This window comes from Protopterus annectens, chromosome 4.part0 (genome assembly GCF_019279795.1).
Source record: "Protopterus annectens isolate FY-2018-M chromosome 4.part0, PAN1.0, whole genome shotgun sequence".
Lineage (NCBI taxonomy): Eukaryota > Metazoa > Chordata > Ceratodontiformes > Protopteridae > Protopterus > Protopterus annectens.
In genome coordinates this window covers 1,742,778,610-1,742,797,762 of record NC_056733.1, presented here as the reverse complement: position 1 = coordinate 1,742,797,762, position 19,153 = coordinate 1,742,778,610, and the positions used below count along the sequence as shown (strand labels likewise).

Below are 19,153 nucleotides of genomic sequence, written 5' to 3'. Positions count from 1 at the left end.
ATAGCTGTTGAAACAGATTGAAGTCTGTGCAAAAGATACACAAAGTATGCTTTGAAGATAAGAACTAGTAATCTTCAACTAAAATTACAAACTATGCAGACTGTCTCAAAATACTGTCCTTTTTCTCAGTACAAGTTAGGTTACTGGGTTGTGACCTCTGTCTTGCATAAATAGCTTCAACAGACCATAATCTGTTAGACTTATTTATTGCCATTCACAAGTTCAATAGTATCAAATAACCATTACTGTTTTTTTTTTCGCCTGCTACTAAGCTTCCACATTTCAGACTGCATTCTGCTCGAGACAACCCTTTGCTATTTTCTTCTGGCTCCAATACTCAATTGTGAATTGCACTCAAGGGATCTCTTTTCCAAGAAAATAAGAACATGTTGGAGGGACAGGTTTGTATCGCAGAGAAAAATAACTTCTATTGATTAGTCGTTGATTCCACATAAAGCAAAGTACTTCTCTTACTCTACTCAAATGTAATTTGGACAAATGGATGGTTAACCACAAATTCATCCCCAGTTTAACACCACTGTCCCTCAGACAGGGGAAACATGTAAATGTCCCATCATATTCTTGTTTGGCCCATCCCTGGGTTATTTCTATGCAAAATATAAGGACTAAAAACTACCACAGGGCTGTAAGGTTAGGCTTAAGATCCTGAAAGATTAATACCTACCAAGCACCTATGATCTTATGACTAACAGCAGACCAGAAAAGGCACTGACTGCAAAAAGTGATGTAGGAACATTCAGGTTAGTGATCCAACCAGGAGACCATAGCACTAAATTATGATACTCACACATTGTAAAATTGGTAAAAGGGAGTTCCTTGGCACATTTTTCAAGTTTTTTTCTTTTTTTGCCATGGATAGCAAGCAATGCCATACAATACATTAACCAATGAAAACGTTCAATCATTACAGAAAAGGGAAAGGCAGGGGACAGCTGATGAAAAATGGCTGGAAAGCAGGATGTGATGTAATGCCTTCCACAACAGACTTTCTCTTACCATGAAATGCTTCTAATAGCAGAGTACACTGAAAGAATGTACTACTTTGTTTTTGACAAGCATTTTTTTTGCAAGTCAAATGCATGCATTGCATTTACTTAGCCTAGATCATATGTGAAAAAAATAAAAAGATGATAATACCATTAAACCTGTGGAAAGCAGACAATTTGGTTAAAAGCTGTACACTGTCAAAATCCTTATGGCTTGTGACTCATTTTAAACATTTAACTTTACTCTTAGGTATACTACTACCAATGTCTACTAAACCAAATGGTATTACTTTAACTTGTCTTTGCTGCACATGTGCATATCAGTTTACTACATCTATCTCATAGTTCAAGATGTAGAACATTTATCATGTATATACTGACTGGTTAGACAGAGCACCCTTTTCTTGAAATGGTGAAAAATGAAAGCGTTGTCCTTGGTAAATCAAGCATACTGTACAGTGACACGTGTACACAAGCATGACATTACCTTTTCCTATAGAACAGTACATTTCCTGAGAATAAAATATAAGTATGCAGATGAAAACAGCAGCTCAAACCACCCCCAGAAAATAAACCAATATTAGTCTGCACATGCAGTCTGTTCATGGGAAACATAATCAAAGGCAGGATTTCAAAATTTTCAGAGGCAATAATAAAGACTACAGCATAACAACATACAGCGGAAAGACAAAAAAAAAAAAAAAACAGCGCAACAGCTGTGATCAGCATTAGAAAGTGGAACACAGAGGTTTTTTTTCCTAGCAATGCCTCAAAGTATGTGCAGCACTACTACACTTCAGTAACACTAAATGAGAAAAAAATGGTGGGACAACAATATGCTGAAAAATTAGGAAGACTTGGCTTGCAAAACACAGTAAACATCTGAAGAATGCCTTTGGTTACTTTTGAAGCAGCAACCTCAACTTCAAAAAACAGACAAGTATTAATGGAGGAAATAAGATATTCATAACAATATGAAAAGTATGCATTAATCAAATTATCTTTTTCTGAACAGTCACCACGTTTTACTTCAATGCATGGACATTAGTGAAGTACTACCATGAGGAATAGTGACATTCTAAATTATGGATGGAGCTAATATAAGCACGGCACATCATTTCATATTAATTTGTCTGACAGTGTACCAGTATTACTGCAACAGAGAAGGTTTGATATTTATGAGAAAGGATGGGAGTCAACCAAGTCCATCTTTAAAACAAAACTAAGACTTCTCAGTCTAAAGAGTAGAAAGAAGTCATACAGGAGAACAATGCAAGCCTGATGGGTGCCATTCTGAGTACTGAAGACCATCTAAGAAAAACAAGTTTGAGTATGAATGTGTCTGTGTGTTAACTTGTGTGTACAAGCAGCATAATGGTTTGCTAACAGAGTTCCTCAAATGTCTTGTATATGGAATTTATTTAGCCAATAGTACTTGGCAGATTTCTAAAGTCTTGCATACTAAATGCTAACATTAAGCGAGTGACCTTTCCATAAAACACCTTTATGTAAGAGTACAGTAATATCAGGGGTGCTCAACACACCAAAGTCAAAATCATTTACATTAGGATGCTGTCTGACACTCCAGTCATTACTGTCTAATGTGTGAAATAAAGGTGTCCACACTGAAAATCTCAGCAGGAGTTTGTTCTAGTAGTTATTTATCTTTTATTACCACGAAAGTGCAACTGGATTTGATTTCAGAGAAGGCCCAGGGAAAAAAGCTCTACAGTTTCTACAGTTACTACAAAGTACAAAGAACATTACATATGCACACATGAAGTAAGACAGTACGAGTTTTACATTGTACAGGAGAAAAACTGTACATTTTTTACACATGCAAAACACAGGAGACATTAATTTTTCATACATAAAACAACATTGCGGCATTTTACACTGTGAATCAGATATGTATACATATTTAACTTGTATGTACAGTTTAGGCTCTACAGATAAAATGTCACAGAGTATGTACAGAAATTGAATATGTACAGTTACTAAAAAGAAAGATGTCACCTCACAGTAAGAAGCTCTCCGGTTCAATTCTCAGCTAGAGCTTCTGCGTGGAGACATGCGTGAATGGGCGTACCTTTGTTGAAGGTTGTGCGTCAGGGCTGGTAACTCAGCAAGTAAAAATCAACTACCAATCATTAGTGGACCGGAGTTCCGCTGTGGCGACCCCTAACTGGGAAAAGCCAACAGACACAAACTAAAAAGAAAGATGCATGTTTAGAGATAGGTTAGAAATTGTTAGGATATGTCATTTTAGTATTGTAAAATAGGAGTTCTTCAGTAGTAAAGCAGGTAGGTTATAGTTTGTATGAGCAGGTGCAGTTTTTGGATGTCAATATGTTTTATAAATATTAAAATGCTGTGGAACATGAGACAGAAGATACAGAGAAGAGATGGTAGATGAGATTGAGTGGTTTTGCGCATTGCCGTTTAACTAGGGTTAAATTAATCCTGGTGCCAGAAAGTCCGCTCTTCTAATTTTCCCTTAGAAAGTACAGTTTTGTACCTACCATAAATGTAGATGTCCGAACAGGATAGCATCTGCAGTCATAACAAATGGGTTGTCCTGTCGTCAGGCAGCCCTTCGGTCGGCCGGATTCCAAAGTCTGGGTCTGGCCTCGGCTGGTGTCGCACTTCACCCGACGTCATCTCTGCTGGTCTTCGGGTATAAAGGCATCAGCCGACGCCATTTTCCTCAGTGTTTCTTGCCCCAGATGCCAGTTGCCCTCTTGGAAAACTAAATTTTGGGTAAATGCCAATGTTTCCAAAAAAAAGGTAGGCAAACACAAAAATAAGCATGTATGTACATATATACAAACAAATACACCATAAGAGATCCCCCCCCAGCTAGCTATTAGGAGGGTAAATACCCTAGGAATACCACAGAGGGGAAGGAGGGTGGGTAATCCTGACTGCAGATGCTATCCTGTTCGGACATCTACATTTATGGTAGGTACAAAACTGTACTATGTCCTTCAAGGATGCATCTGCAGTCATAACAAATGGGTAGAATACCATAGCCAAACTAGGGATGGAGGAAGAAGAATTATGGTGTAGTTAGGATCCCTTGCAATACAGCAGTGGCAAACCCTGCTCGGGATCTAGAGTATAGAGGTAAGTTATAATGCTTGGCAAATGTATGCACGGAGGTCCAAGTAGCCGCCTCAATAATGTCCTTGGTTGCCACTCCTCGTAAGAAAGCTGTGGTAGTGGCTGTAGCCCTTGTAGAGTGAGGTCTTATGTTCTGTGGAATTGGCTTTCCATGGTAGGAGTAACAGAATCTTATGCAATTTCCTATCCACTTGGAGATTGTCTGTTTGGAAATTGCTTTTCCTTCCCTTCCTGTTGCATAGGCTACTAGAAGCTGGTCAGTTTTTCTATTGCCCTTGGTTCTGTCCAGGTAGTAGCGCAACTGTCTATGTACATCCAAGGTATGCAGCAGTCTTTCCCCCCTGCTCTGTGGATTGGGAAAGAAGGTAGGTAGGTGGATTGCCTGATTTAGAGACACTCTGGATACCACCTTAGGCATAAATGTAGGATTAGTTCTCATGGATACTCTATCTTGATGGAAGATTAGGAAGGGTTGTACTGCCATTAAGGCCTGTAGTTCCGAAACCCTTCTTGCTGAAGTAATTGCCAGTAGGAAAGCAGTTTTCCAGGATAGGTGTTGAAGATCTGCTGTTGCTGCTGGTTCGAATGGAGGGAGTGTCAATTTTTCTAGCACAAAGTTCAAGTCCCATGCTGGTAATGGTGGTTTCCTAGGAGGTTTTACATTCTTGATTCCTCTGAGGAACTGCCTGAGTAGAGGATGTGAGAAGACAGGGGATCAAGCTGTATTCTGCAGAAATAGCTGATGCATGTATCTTGATGGAGGAATAGGACAGGCCTGTATGGAGAAGCTCTGCCAAATACTCCAGGATGTTGGCAATATCTATCTTTGACGCATCTTTTCCTCTTTCAGTGCTCCAAATGACAAACCTTTTCCATTTCCCTGCACAGTTCCTTCTTGTAGAAGGTCTGCGGGCCTCCAGGATAATGTCTTTAACCCTTTGGGATAAATCTGGGTTAGTTGCTGTTATGCAATGTTCCAGGCAGTTAGTTGCAGAGTTTTTAGATTTGGATGCATGATGTTGTAGTCGTTCTGAGTTAACATCAAAGGCATCAGGGGTAGTGTCCACGTTCTCCCCCGAGACATGCTCCTCAGCAATGGATACCAGTGTTGTCTTGGCCAATTTGGAGCTATCAGAATTACCCTTGGACGCTCCTCTTTGATTTTCAGTAGTATCTTGTGCATCAAAGGAAGAGGTGGAAATGCATATGCTGTCAGGCCTTTCCAACTGAAGGATAGAGAGTCCACCTTCCATGCAAGTGGGTGGTATGTCCTTGTGCAGAATTTCTTGAGCTGGTGATTGAGTGGGGATGCGAATAGGTCTATTTGTGGCATTCCCCATTATTGTGTTGGTGGCCTTGAAGATGTCCGGGTGTAGCATCCATTCGTGAGCATCTGAGGTAGTTCTGCTTAACATGTCTGCTAGGATGTTTTCTTTTCCCGGTACAAATATTGCCTGTAACTGAATGTTGTAGCTCAGAGCCATATTCCATAGGTCCAGAGTCATTCGGCATAGGGGGTATGAATGAGTGCCTCCCTGTTTGTTGATGTACCACATGACTGTGGTGTTGTCTGTCCTTATCATCAAATGGCCTTCTTTGAGGAATGGTCTGAAATTCTAGATTGCTAGTTTTACTGCCAGCATTTCTTTTTGATTTATGTGCAGGTGCAGTTGATCTGGGGTCCATAATTCTTGTATGCATTTGTCCAGCATGTGGGCCCCCCAACCTAGGTCTGAGGCGTCCGTTGTGATGGTTTGGCTTGCTTGAAAGTTGTGGAAGGGCAAGCCTGGGTTTGACTGGCATGCTTGAGCCCACCATAGGAACTCTTGTTTCAGGCATGGGATTAGTGGTATTTCGGTTTCTAAGCTGTGCCTGTGTTGAGACCATAAATTCTTTAGGTACCACTGTAGTTTTCTCATATGCAGTCTGGCATGGGGGACCAGGATTATGCATGATGCCATGAAGCCCAAGGCCTGCAGTACTTTCCTTGCTGTTAGTTTGTTCTGCTTTGTTAATGCCAAGAAGTAAAGAGGGAGTTGTTCTTGTTTTTCTGCAGTTAGGAATGCCATCTGTTTTACTGTGTCCAATTCTGCACCCAAGAATGTTTTGTTTGGGATGGTATTAGTCTTGACTTTTTTAAATTGACTGTGTATCCCAGGGCTTGTAGTAAGCAAATAACTCTTTGTAAGTCTTTTGTCAGCTTGCTTTTGTTGTCCGCTTGTATCAGGCAGTCGTCCAGGTATGGATAAATTTGGATTCCCTGTAGCCTGCAATGAGCGATTACTGATGCCAGGCATTTTGTGAATACTCTGGGCGCAGTAGATAAGCCAAAGGGCAATGCTGAGAATTGATAATGCTCTGATCCTGCAAGAAATCTGAGGTATCTTCTGCAATTTGGTCGTATGGGGACGTGCAGGTATGCCTCCTTGAGATCTAGAGTTACCAGCCAACACTCCTTGCCCAGCATGGGAAGAAGTTGCTGTAGGGTCAGCATTTTGAATTTTGGGACAATGATGAAAGTGTTTAAGGCGGACAGGCCAAGAATAGTCTCCAACTTTTCTCTTTTCTTGGTACTAGGAAGAGTCTGGAGTAGAATCCTTTGCCCTGTTCTGTTGGTGGTACTCTTTCCACAGCTCTCATCTTTGTTAATTGAGCTATCTGTTTTAGAGCTTCTGTTTTCTGATTTGGAGGTAGGTTTGGCATTCCTCTTTTTACTGGTAAGGTGTGGAAGTGAAACCTGTAGCCTTGGTCTATAGTCTGCAAAATCCACTTGTCTTTTGTGATATAGTGCCAATTTTTTGAAAATAAGGCTAACTTTCCGCCTAAGGGTGCTGCTATTTGTTCCCTGGTAGGCGGTGTCAGAGCCAAGTCACTGTGATTGTCCTGTTGCAGTGACAGTGGTTGTGTCTGTGCCTCGCTGGTTATTGCCTTGCCACTGGCGTCCTCTGTAGGCACCTCCTCTGGATTGATTTCTGCCTCTGGAGCGTCTATTCCTGCCTCTCTGAGATTTAGAGGAGTCTGGAAAGGACCAATTTTGGAAGGCCAGTTCCTGCTAAACCTTGGGGCTGAACCTGTAAGAAATCTTTAACTGTTTGTACAGATTTTGCCTTCTCTTCCATTTTCTTCATTACTTGCTGGGCAGGAGAACCAAATAGACTGGCCTTATCCATAGGAGCATCTAACAGCTTTGCTTTAACATGATCTGGCAAGACCTGTTCTTTCAACCATGCATGTCTTCTTATAACTGTGCCAGTCATGGCTGATCTAAATGAAGCCTCCAGTGCATCATAGCCACATTTTAAAGAATGGTTACTAACCTGCTGAATGTTATTCACCATTTCTAAAACATATTTCTTATCTAAGGAGTCATCAGAGGACAGTTTCTTAGTTAACTGATCAAGCATAAACTCTTGGTATTGGATCATATGAAACTGACAGTTCAAAGCTCTAGCTGAGAGAGTAGCAGAGGTGTAAACATTTTACCCCATCTCTCTAAGGACCTGGATTCCCTTTCAGAAGGAGAGGGTTTTGCTGAGGTCGAGCTACTGCCTTAGGCCCCTGGGAGATAGTCTCAGGATCTGCAAGTGGGGCCTTGTATAGGTGGTGATGAGTGTCCGGTACCCTGTAAAACCTATCTGGTTTGGCAGGGGCTGGAGGTAAAGTATCAGGAGCAGTGCAAACATCATTAAATGCATCATCCACAACAGGCAGAACTGGAGGTATAGCTAAGGGCCTATGTTGCGGTAAGTGTAGAAAGGTCCTAAGCCTTTTTCTTGAATCTGAGAAATGTTGTCCCTGCCATTGGAATTGCTCTCTCATGGCATGTAAGGTTTCCCCAAAGGAAAATTCCTCTGGTGGAGAGGCAGATGGAATAGATTCTTCAGCATCGGAATCTTCATAAGTAGAAAAAGGAGCCTCTGGATGGTCTGTAATGTCTGAATCATCAGAAGAAACATCTGAGGACACTGGCTCTGGGGGCTCTGCTCTAGATCTCTTTTCTGGAGGCTGAGAGGCCCTGTCTGGGTGAGATTGGGATCCCCTTATTAAAGAGATGAGATCCTCTGCCAGAGTAAGCATTTGAGAACTGGAACTGGGCCTGTGTGAGGGGGGCTTAACAGGCACTGATTTAGCCCTGGCAAAGGCCTTAATAGACATGGCTGCAGGAGGCCTAGCAGCACCACGTGCTGGGGTAGAGACATCCAAAGGGATGGTGTCCGATAATTCTATAGGAACCACGTTAGTAGGCAAAACTTCAGAGGCCGATTCAACTAGGGTAGCAGGAGCCTCGGTAGTAGTCATGGATTCGGCTGAAGATTGACCTGTTTGCTCGGTTTCGGCCGAAACCGAGACACTCGCGGTTTGCTTAACCGTGGTTTCGGCCGAAACCGCGGACCGTGAGTGTCGGTCTTTTTCTTTGTGTTTTTTAACAATTTGAGAAGTCAGAGGATCCGACGGCATAATGTACGCAAAATCTGAGCTGAAAAACTGTTCAGCAAACTCCGACCGACGCCTAAGCGTTCGTCGGTTGAAGGAAGCACAGGCTAAACAGGCTGCTACGTCGTGGTCTGGGGCTAAACAAGGTAAGCAGTAAGAGTGGAAATCTTTATGAGGTATTTGTTTCCCACAAGTTAAACAGTTATTTACTTTTTCTGACATCGGCTGAGGCAAGAAAGAGTCCCCAACGGGGTACTTAGCTTTTTAGAAGTCTTCGAAGTAGTATTCGGTAGTAGTAATCTCTGGATCTGACCGACCGGCACTTGCGAACAGCTTCTGCTTCGGGCGCCACGTGGCAAGAAAGACTGGGGAAAATGGCGTCGGCTGATGCCTTTATACCCGAAGACCAGCAGAGATGACGTCGGGTGAAGTGCGACACCAGCCGAGGCCAGACCCAGACTTTGGAATCCGGCCGACCGAAGGGCTGCCTGACGACAGGACAACCCATATGTTATGACTGCAGATGCATCCTTGAAGGACATCTAGCCAGTTTTCTAGTTTTAGCACTCAAAACTGTTTCCTTGTGCTCAGCACTTGTTCAAAACTCGTTGCAAGCACTAAATAATCTACAAATTACCGCAGCACTCAACTTTCCTCACTTGTTAGCAGGAAAACAGTTTTTAGTACTTAAATTAATAAGCACCTAAACAGGCATGTCTAAGGGTGAGCTCCCGGTATTTTCCTCTGTCCACCTGATGAATCTGGGCATCTTGGGACAATGTAGCAATTACTTCATGTACACTGACAATCCTCTCCGCCTACCACCCAACACTACAACCTGTGAGAGATGCACTTATATAGCCAAACTGGAAGCCAAGCACTCTCCAGCCAAGACTGTACTAGACAGTCAAGAGGAGAAGTTAAACACCTGCACCACACAACACTCACCACCTAAACCCACACACAGTAACACAAACCCACACCTACATTCGCAGAGCCTCTCAATAAAAACATGCCCAGAGACCTCCAAAGCCAAAACGCAAGCAACCACCACCCCCCAACACTACCCAAATAACACACAGCCCACAAAATCAATGCACCACTCAACCTCAGCCCATAAGGCAAAACAACATACCCAACACACTACTCATGGGTGACTCTACAGTCAGGCACACTGATGTCTCACTCACCAGGCTAAACAAGGAGAAAGTTACTGTCAGCTGCCTGCCGGGTGCCAGGATCTGCCACATAACACAAGCACTCGGGTCACTCCACAACAAGTAAAAATAAGACTCTGTCATTGTCCACGTTGGTGTGAATGACCTGAGATGTACCTCCCTGGACTACATGAAAAGAGACATGGAGGAGCTCTCAGATCATGTAGCCCAGGCAGGTATGACCCTAGCCCTGAGTAGCATCCTGCCATCGCCCAGAATGATACCACAGTACAAGGACAAATGATTGACTTCAACAACTGGCTAAGCTTCTGGTGTCATTCTAAGGGGATCCAGTGTCTGTCTGCCTGGAATGACATGATCGACAGACCATGATACTTTGCCAGAGATGGCCTGCACCTGTCGCCCCTGGGATTATGGATACTGGCTGAGGCTCTTGCCACCCCTATACTGCCTTTTTTACGCAAGGTTCAAATGACAAACTCACCACCGTAGCAGGTATAAGCAAGCAAAATCTGAGGGCAATGCTACTCAATGCTAGAAGTCTAAACCTCAAAATGCACTCACTGGAGGCACTCCATAAAATGGAGAACATGGACATCTGTGCAGTGATGGAAACCTGGTTCAAGGCTCCAAACAGCACCCCTGCATTACCAGGCTATGACTCGTACCATACCTTTCAGCCACCTAACCTGGACCGAAACACTAAAGGAGAAGGCATGTCCACACCTCCAGGCTATCTGCTCAACATAATGCATCCGAAATTATCCCAAGTGCTACTAACACTGGGCAAGACTGCAACCAGGGTGATTTCAACTACCCCACCATCAACTGGGAAAACTACTCGTGTACTAACTCACTTACTCAACGCTTTTTGGAATTCATAAATTCCAACACCCTGGATCAGCTTGTCCATACCCCCACCAGGGGCAGCAATATCCTGGACCTGATCATTACCAATATGGGCAACCATGTTCCGCACCAGAAGTCAACCCCTCACTGGTCAGATCCGACCACAAGCTAATCACTATAGACATCAATATCCCGCCCCCACCCCCACCCCCATTAAGGAAACCACAGTAAAAAAAAACTTCTCCAAAGCCAACTTCATGCTTCTAAAGACAGAGGTAGCAAGCTTCATGACACCCATACAGATGGAAAACAAAGGTACGATTGCTCAATCCTACACAAATGCACTGTATAAGCACATACACGCACATACACATACAGTGCAAAGAGACCCAAGATACTATCCTCCAAAAAAAGGAAGCCAATCTGGTGGTCCCCTGCCATAAACAAACTCTACAACAGAAGGAAGAAGCTGTTGCAGAAAAGAGTAAAATCCCCTGATTGCAGGAACTCCCTGGTCAGCCTCAGTAAAAAGCTAAGATCCCTCATAAAATCTTCCAAAGCAAGTTACGAAAATAAAATCGCCACTGACTCTAAAGACAACCACAATTCTACAGCTATGTCAAGAATCTCAATGGCAACACTCTCATCTGCTCTGAGCTACAGCACAATGGCACTAGATATGCAGAACCAAGTGATATTGCCAACATCCTGGCAGATAGGTTCAGTGCAAACTTCACCTCCCCACCCCCCAAAAGGCCCATCACTATACCGGAAGAATGCAAAGCCCCTGTAATCACGGCTGCAATCTCTGCCTAACATACAAAGCCATGTCAAACCCAGATCTGTTGGACATGCTACACTTAAAGAAACCCCAATCCCTCTGAGCCACATGCTCCAGGGACCTAAACCTTGCCACCACAATAAACAGAACATGCTGGAGGGAGATTCCTGTCTCAGAGACTTCCCATGCTCTGGAACAGACTACCCATTCATGTCAAGCAAAGCTCCTCACTAGCCGTCTTTAAGAAAAATATCGACAATTGAATGGGAAATAGGAAATTCACCCCGGGGATCACTTATGTGGCTCTGCTAGACAGGGGCACAGGAAAATAACTTTCTTGGGTGGCGAAAGCCAGGGAACATTTTTGGCTAGGATTATATAGGCCCCAGGGCTGACAGCCTAGTACCTACTTGTTAAGGCTGCCAGCCTAGCCAGATAGATTTTTATAGATAATTCCATCATTTGTAAATATGAATGTTGAACTGCAGACTTGTTCTCTTAAATGAAAGAATAGGATGTGACATGTTGAACTTAAAACAATGAAGCAACATTGCCCTCTGCTGTAAAGTAAGCCAAGACAAGCATTTCCTGTCTGTCCTTTGAAGTTACAATTACTTCATGCCTGGCCTTTGAAGTTAAATATTCGGAGTCATTCCGTCTGGACTAGCACATTCTTTCTATTGTTTTAACCAAGAGTAAGATCGCTAGATTTAAACATGCAAATGTAGTTTTATTGCTCTGGTTTCTGCCTAGGTGTAATGTAGATACAGTTTCTCTTAGCCTGGGAACACCAGGAAAGTGAAAGAATGATGTAATGTTTATCAGAACTGCGTTTTCAATTTAAACAGAGAGAACCAGAGATCATTAAGCATTTTTGTCTTGACTATCCAACTCACAGCACTGTCTTGCTCATATGTAAGTTATCTTAGACTTGTTTTTTCTTTTAGAAATAGCTAGGAAATAGAAAGATTAGACTAAGTGTTTTTTCTGTGATGTCAGAACTGTACTACTAAATTATTTTAAGTATTGCCCTGTGATCTCTGAACTCTTGATTAGCACTGTGTAGTAGTACGTATTATCTTTTGATTTTATTATTTATTATTAAATATTTTAAAACCTTTTAACTGTGGCTGTTTTGTGCAGAGATACTTTAAGCTCTTTAGAGTACTTGTATGCCTTTCGTAACATTGTACAAAGCCACTCCTATAGCTTTAGCCCTGGGCTATACTACCAATTGGATAATAGTGCACAGTAATATTAGGACACCCTGTTAAAAGCCTTTGAGTAGCTGATAAATATTAGCTGGGTGGTGGCCAGTGGTACTACTGTATAGTCTGGATAAAAGGGGCATACCTGGAGAACCTGTGCCAGCCTTCCCCAGAAGTGTCTGTGTGGCTGTATTAACTCTTACCTCAAAGTGTGTGTGTGTGTGTGTGTGTGTGTGTGTGTGTGTGTGTGTGTGTGTGTGTGTCAGCTACTTGGGCAGGGATACGAAGTACTAGATGGACAGAGAGGGTGCTGGAGATTTTAGCTTGCCAGCTGGCTGAGATCTGGACCCTACAGCTGTAGCAGTGGGGAGTCTTATTGGGGACCTAGAGAGCAAGGGAGCGACCAGCCCAGGACTGACTGATCTGTGTGTGCGCTTAAGGGAAACTGCACTTTACTGTTTGCATCTGTTATCCTTTCCTCATTTATGAGAAGCCCTCTCTGGTGTTAGTGGTGAGGACTGAGGCTCATTGACTGCTGGGCCAGGGCACAGGCATCACACTACCTATGAACTTATGAGACAGAGACAATCTCTCAACTGTACAGATTTTTACCCCTTATTTTTGGTGTGTTCCTCATAAACCTTTTGGTTTTCTAATAAGTCATTGAGAATTAGATTCAGAAAATAATGATAGACATTTGAGTTTCAGACTTCATATCTTTTAGAAAATTCAAGCTAGTAACAACACCTCGTAACTGTACAGATTTTTGCCTTATGTTTCTGGTCTGTTTTTAAAAAAAAATATGGTTTTCTGGCAAATTGGTGGCAAATCATTAAAGATTAAAGTTAAAAAATAAAAGACATTTGAGTTTCAGACTTTATACCATTCAGAAAAGACATGCTAAAGTGAAACCTGTTATTCTATTAACTTTCTACGTTTGTAAGACCAATACTTAAAAATTGGCCCTATTTTTGGGCTTTTGTCCCACTTTTAATGATGGTTTTGTCCAGACATCTTGCTTTAAGAGGTTAAAAGATATGGCTAGAGCAAAGCCTGTTAATCTATCTTTTCTAAGTTTATATGGGCAATATTAAAAAATTGCCCCAATTTTTTGGTCCTTGTTCCTCCCGTTATTTATGGCTTTGCCAAGATTTTTTGTGCTAACAGGTTGAGAGGTATGGATAAGGATGGAGGGGAAAGGATGGACATACATGAGGAAGGATGAGGAAGTTACATATATGCGATAAGGGAAAGTGTTTATGATTAGTAATTATATACTATCCTGAAGCAGTTAATTCTGACTGCAGAGTTGCCACAATGACCTTATTATATGGTCTCAGAACAACAGTCCAAAAAGCAAGTCTTATTTTAATGCGCTGTCTTCACCACAGGGGAAATATTCATAAAGCACTCAAGTGATGAGTTGCAAGTGCAGCACTTCAGTACCCCCCCTTTCCTCACCAAAGTTGCAAAGAATTCCCCTAATGTATCGCTCTCCTCCCCCTTCCCCAAATTAAGATTTATTTCCCAATCTAGACCTCCGCATGAAAAGTTTAGCAGCTTGCATCAGTGGAATGTCAAACAAGTTTATCAACAGTATTAGCATATCTATACTATTCAGCTTTACTGCTATTAGTTTCTTCAGTCAGCGTAACAGACAGCAAAATAGTTGAGTGCCATGTGTCTCAGTGTGTAGTACACTGAAAGTTACGTATTTCTGTAAACCTTACTAGTAACTGTTAATGTAATCTGCCTCAACCCCCTTTTATCACTTCACTAAGCTGTTAAAATGAAAGTCCCTGACACGTTTGCAGAACAAAAGCATTGGTTACCAATAAGCTGTTAAAATACAAGTCTCTGAGAGTAGCCTTTCATTCAATACTAACTACAACCTGCCTTCAAACTTTGAGCATCAACTGACTAACTGTTCTGTAAAGCAGAGCTGTACAACTAAAATTACTGTAACAGCAGATGCCTGAACAGAAAACTGTTGCAGCAGACTAAGCTATGTGGGACATATCCTTCCAGGGATCGGACATCCAGAAAGTATCCAAAGTTTCACACTCTCTATGTAACAAGATGGGTTGCCAACTGGCTCACTGACAGAACCCACACTGTGAAAGTAGCAGACTCCAAATCCGACTTCAGACCAGTGACAAGTGGAGTACCACAGGGTTCAGTCCTGGGTCCTCTCCTGTTTGGTATCTACTTTTATGAAGTACAGGCCAACACAAAAGGTCTTTGGCTAATGAAGTTCGCAGATGACTGCAAACTAGGAGCCATAATTGAAACTCCTAACGATGTGGACATCCTACAAAAGGGCCTCACTGAGACAGATGCCTGGTGTCAAAGTCATGGCCTCAAGCTCAATGCCAAAAAGTGTATTGTCATCCCCTTTGGTAAAAACTCTTTACCCATGAGCTACCACATAGGTGGTAGTCTACTTAACACCGAAAGCGTGAGAAGAGACCTTGGGACATAGGTGGACAAGTAGTCTCCCCTTTGATAATCACATCACCAGAGTAGTCAGGAAATCCTCCTACGTGGCACACCTCATCACAAAAGGTTTCTCACCCAGGAAAAAAAAGAGGTCATTGCTCCCCTCTGCTTGTCACTCATTAGACCCATTATAGAGTAGAACGCCCCTTTTGGTATGTACCTCACAAGACATCTACAACAACTGGAAAGGCCGCAGAAATACCTCACAAAGTGGATTACCGGCCTCAAACAGATGCCCTATGCAGACCATCTAAAAAAACTCCAGCTTTACTCCATTGCATACCGCCTACTCAGAGGCAATCTTTGCATAACATACAAAGTTATGTCAAACCCAGAGCTGGTGAACATGCTCCACTTAAAGAAATCCCAATCCCTCCGAGCTACACGGTCTAGGGACCTAAACCTTGTCACCACAATAAACAGAACATGCTGGAGGGATATATTCCTATCCCAGAGACTTCCCATACTCTGGAACAAACTACCTATCCATATCAAACAAAGCTCATTGTCACTCCTCAAGAAAAATCTTGATGACTGGATGGGAAATAGGAAATTCACCCCAGGGATCACCTCTGTGTCTCTGCTCGACAGGGGCACAGGAAAATAATTTTCTTGTGTGGCAAAAGCCAGGGTACCTTTTTGGCTAGGCTTGTATAGGCCCTAGGGCCGTACCTACCTATGAACTCCCATATGACCATCAGAGTTCAAGAACGAGCCAGTGAGAAAAGGCTAGAGCCTTGACACCACAAAGCATAACAGCAGGATAGGTAAAGCAGGGAATTCCACCTTGGTATAACAGAAAGTGATAATGGGAAAGAAGGAAGGATGTTTGAACTGCAACAGTGATCTATTTTAACATCTACTGTTATGGTAAGTTTATGTATGCAACTGTACTATACTCATTATTACATCACTGTTGCAGTACCCTCTGCTATATCAGATAAATTTCAAAGCTAATAAGATAGGGAAAAGGAATAAGGGTCACAGTCTAGGAGCCCTTGGAGTTTAATAGTGGCAAAGCCTGCTCTAACCCTATGGAAAGGATGAAGTTTGTAATGCTTGATAATAGTGTAAGGAGAAGACCGAGTTACTGCTCTTGAATATTTCTGGAGTCTACCCCTTTCCAAAAGTCAAAGACTATGACAAAGCCCTGGCAGAAGTGTCTTGTTATGATGAGAATAACAAATCTGAACAGCATGAGAAAAATCATTTGGAAATTGTCTGCTTTGACACTGGTTGTCCGTTTTTTTTTTTTTTTTTTTTTTTGACCTTCACAGGAAATAAGCAACTGATTTGAATTCCTGAAGACTTTTGTTCTATAATGCAGTACTTGAGTTGCTTGTGGAAATCCACAGAAATTCTCAATCTTTCATGTTCTGAAAAGAAAATACTGAGTTATGCCATTTATTTCCCAGTAAACTCTGAAACCACTTTGGGCATAAAAGAAATATAGGTTCTTAAGGTCACTTTATTCTTGTGAATCGCAAGGTGAGATAGGGCTGAATCACTTTAAGAGCTTGTAACTTAGAGATAAGCTTCTTGCAAAAGTCACAGAAATAAGGAACATGGTTTTGGTGAAAATAACTTTAAATCATCCTTGTGTGCTAGTTCAAAAAGGAAGAGGTGTAATTTTCTCTAAACACAAAATTAAGATCCTATGAAGGAGCCACCTACTTTCTTATGAACAAATATGCATCACCCCTCTTAGAAATTGTTTCTCTTGTGAAACAGAAGGGAGATCCATGATCAGACAAGCAAAAATGGCTGAACACTGAATCTTGATGGAAGAATATGAAGGGTCAGAGGATAACAACTCACTCAGGTAATGATGAGCCAAAGGGATCTGAGCCTTAAAAATGTTCTTGGTTTGGCACCAGATAGAAAATCTTTTCCATTTAGTCATGTATCATTTCCGACATGCGTGAATGGGCGTTCCTTCGTTGAAGGTTGTGCGTTAGGCCCGGCAAGCCAGCATGTAAAACTCTACTGCCAATCATTAGCGGCCTGGAGTTCCGCTGTGGCGACCCCTAACCGGGAAATGCCGAAAGACACACACACACACACACACACATGTATCATTTCCTAGTAGCAAGTTTCTTAGCTTCCCTTAACAACTGTTGTATATCTTCAGAGAATATGTGCCTAAAAGGTATTAAAATTCTATTATCAAGGCAGAAAGAACCCAGTTTTGTGTAATTAATACCATTCGGTGAGGAATCTTTTGGTAGTTGCTCCCTGACCATTTCTAGGAGAAGAGAGAACCACTGTTGGCTGGAATAAAGGGGGACTACCAGAATTAGCCTGGGAAAGTCCCTCAGTCTTCAGAAGAAAGTACAGTTTTGTACCTACCATAAATGTAGATGTCCGAACTGGATAGCATCTGCAGTCATAACAAGTGGGTTGTCCTGTCATCAGGCAGCCCTGCAGTCGGCCGGATTCCAAAGTCCGGGTCCGGCTTCGGCTGATGTCGCACTCCACCCGACGTCATCTCTGTTGGTCTTCGGGTATAAAAGCATCAGCCGACGCCATTTTCCTCAGTGTTTCTTGCCCCAGATGCCAGTAGCCCTCTTGCAGGCTAAAATTTGGATAGATGCCAATGTTTCCAAATAGATAGAGGTAAACACAACAATAAGCATATATGTACATATATACAAACAAATACACCATAAAAGACTCCCCCCCAACAGCTAGCTATTAGGAGGGTAAACACCCTAGGAGTACCACAGAGGGGAAGGAGGGAGGGTAATCCTGACTGCAGATGCTATCCAGTTCGGACATCTACATTTATGGTAGGTACAAAACTGTACTATGTCCTTCATGGATGCATCTGCAGTCATAACAAGTGGGTAGAATACCATAGCCAACTAGGGGAGGAGGATAAAAGTAGATTATGGTGTGTTTAGTATCCCTTGCAGTACAGCAGTGGCAAACCCTGCTCGGGATCTGGAATATAGAGGCAAATTATAATGCTTGGCAAATGTATGCACGGAGGTCCAAGTAGCCGCCTCAATAATGTCTTTGGTTGCCACTCCTCGTAAGAAGGCTGTGGTAGTGGCTGTTGCCCTTGTAGAATGAGGTCTTATGTTCTGTGGAATTGGTTTTCCATGGAAGGAGTAACAGTATCGTATGCAATTTCCTATCCATTTGGAGATTGTCTGTTTGGAAATAGCTTTTCCTTCCCTTCCTGTTGCATAGGCTACAAAAAGTTGGTCAGTCTTTCTGCTATTTTTGTTCTGTCCAAGTAGTAGCGTAGCTGTCTATGTACATCCAAGGTATGCAGTATTCTTTCCCTCTGTTTTGTGGGTTGGGAAAGAAGGTAGGTAGGTGGATTGCCTGGTTTAAAGACACTCTGGATACCACCTTGGGCATAAATGTAGGATTAGTCCTCATGGACACTCTATCTTGGTGGAAGATTAGGAAGGGTTGCACTGCCATTAAGGCCTGTAGTTCTGAAACCCTCCTTGCTGAAGTAATTGCCAGTAGGAAAGCAGTTTTCCATGACAGGTGTTGTAGGTCTGCTGTTGCTGCTGGTTCAAAGGGTGATAGTGTCAACTTTTCTAGCACAAAGTTTAAATCCCAAGCTGGTAATGGTGGTTTCCTTGGAGGTTTTACATTCCTGATTCCTCTGAGGAACTGCCTGAGCAAAGGGTGCGAAAAAACAGGTGGATCAAAGCTGTATTCTGCTGAAATAGCTGATGCATGTATCTTGATGGAGGAGTAGGACAGGCCTGAATGAAGAAGTTCGGCCAGATACTCCAGAATGTTAGGCATATCTATGTTTGACACATCTTTTCCTCTTTCCATACTCCAAATGACAAACCTTTTCCATTTTCCAGCATAGTTCCTTCTTGTTGAAGGTCTGCGTGCTTCAAGAATAATGTCTTTAACTCTTTGGGAAAGTTCTGGATTAGCTGCTGCTATGTGATGTTCCATGCAGTCAGTTGCAGCGTTCTTAGGCTTGGCTGTATGATGCTGTAGTTGTTCTGAGTTAACATCAAAGGCATCAGGGTATTGGCCACATATTGTTCGAGACATGCTCTTCAGTAGTGGGTACCAGTGTTGTCTTGGCCAGTT

At 42.4% G+C, this 19,153-nt stretch overlaps 1 protein-coding gene across 1 annotated transcript in view; it reads right to left on the bottom strand.

The window, feature by feature from the left end:
• The window catches only part of MAML1 (mastermind like transcriptional coactivator 1), a 777,379-nt gene that overhangs the window by 248,943 nt on the left and 509,283 nt on the right, over nt 1–19,153 (bottom strand). The window lies entirely within an intron of this gene.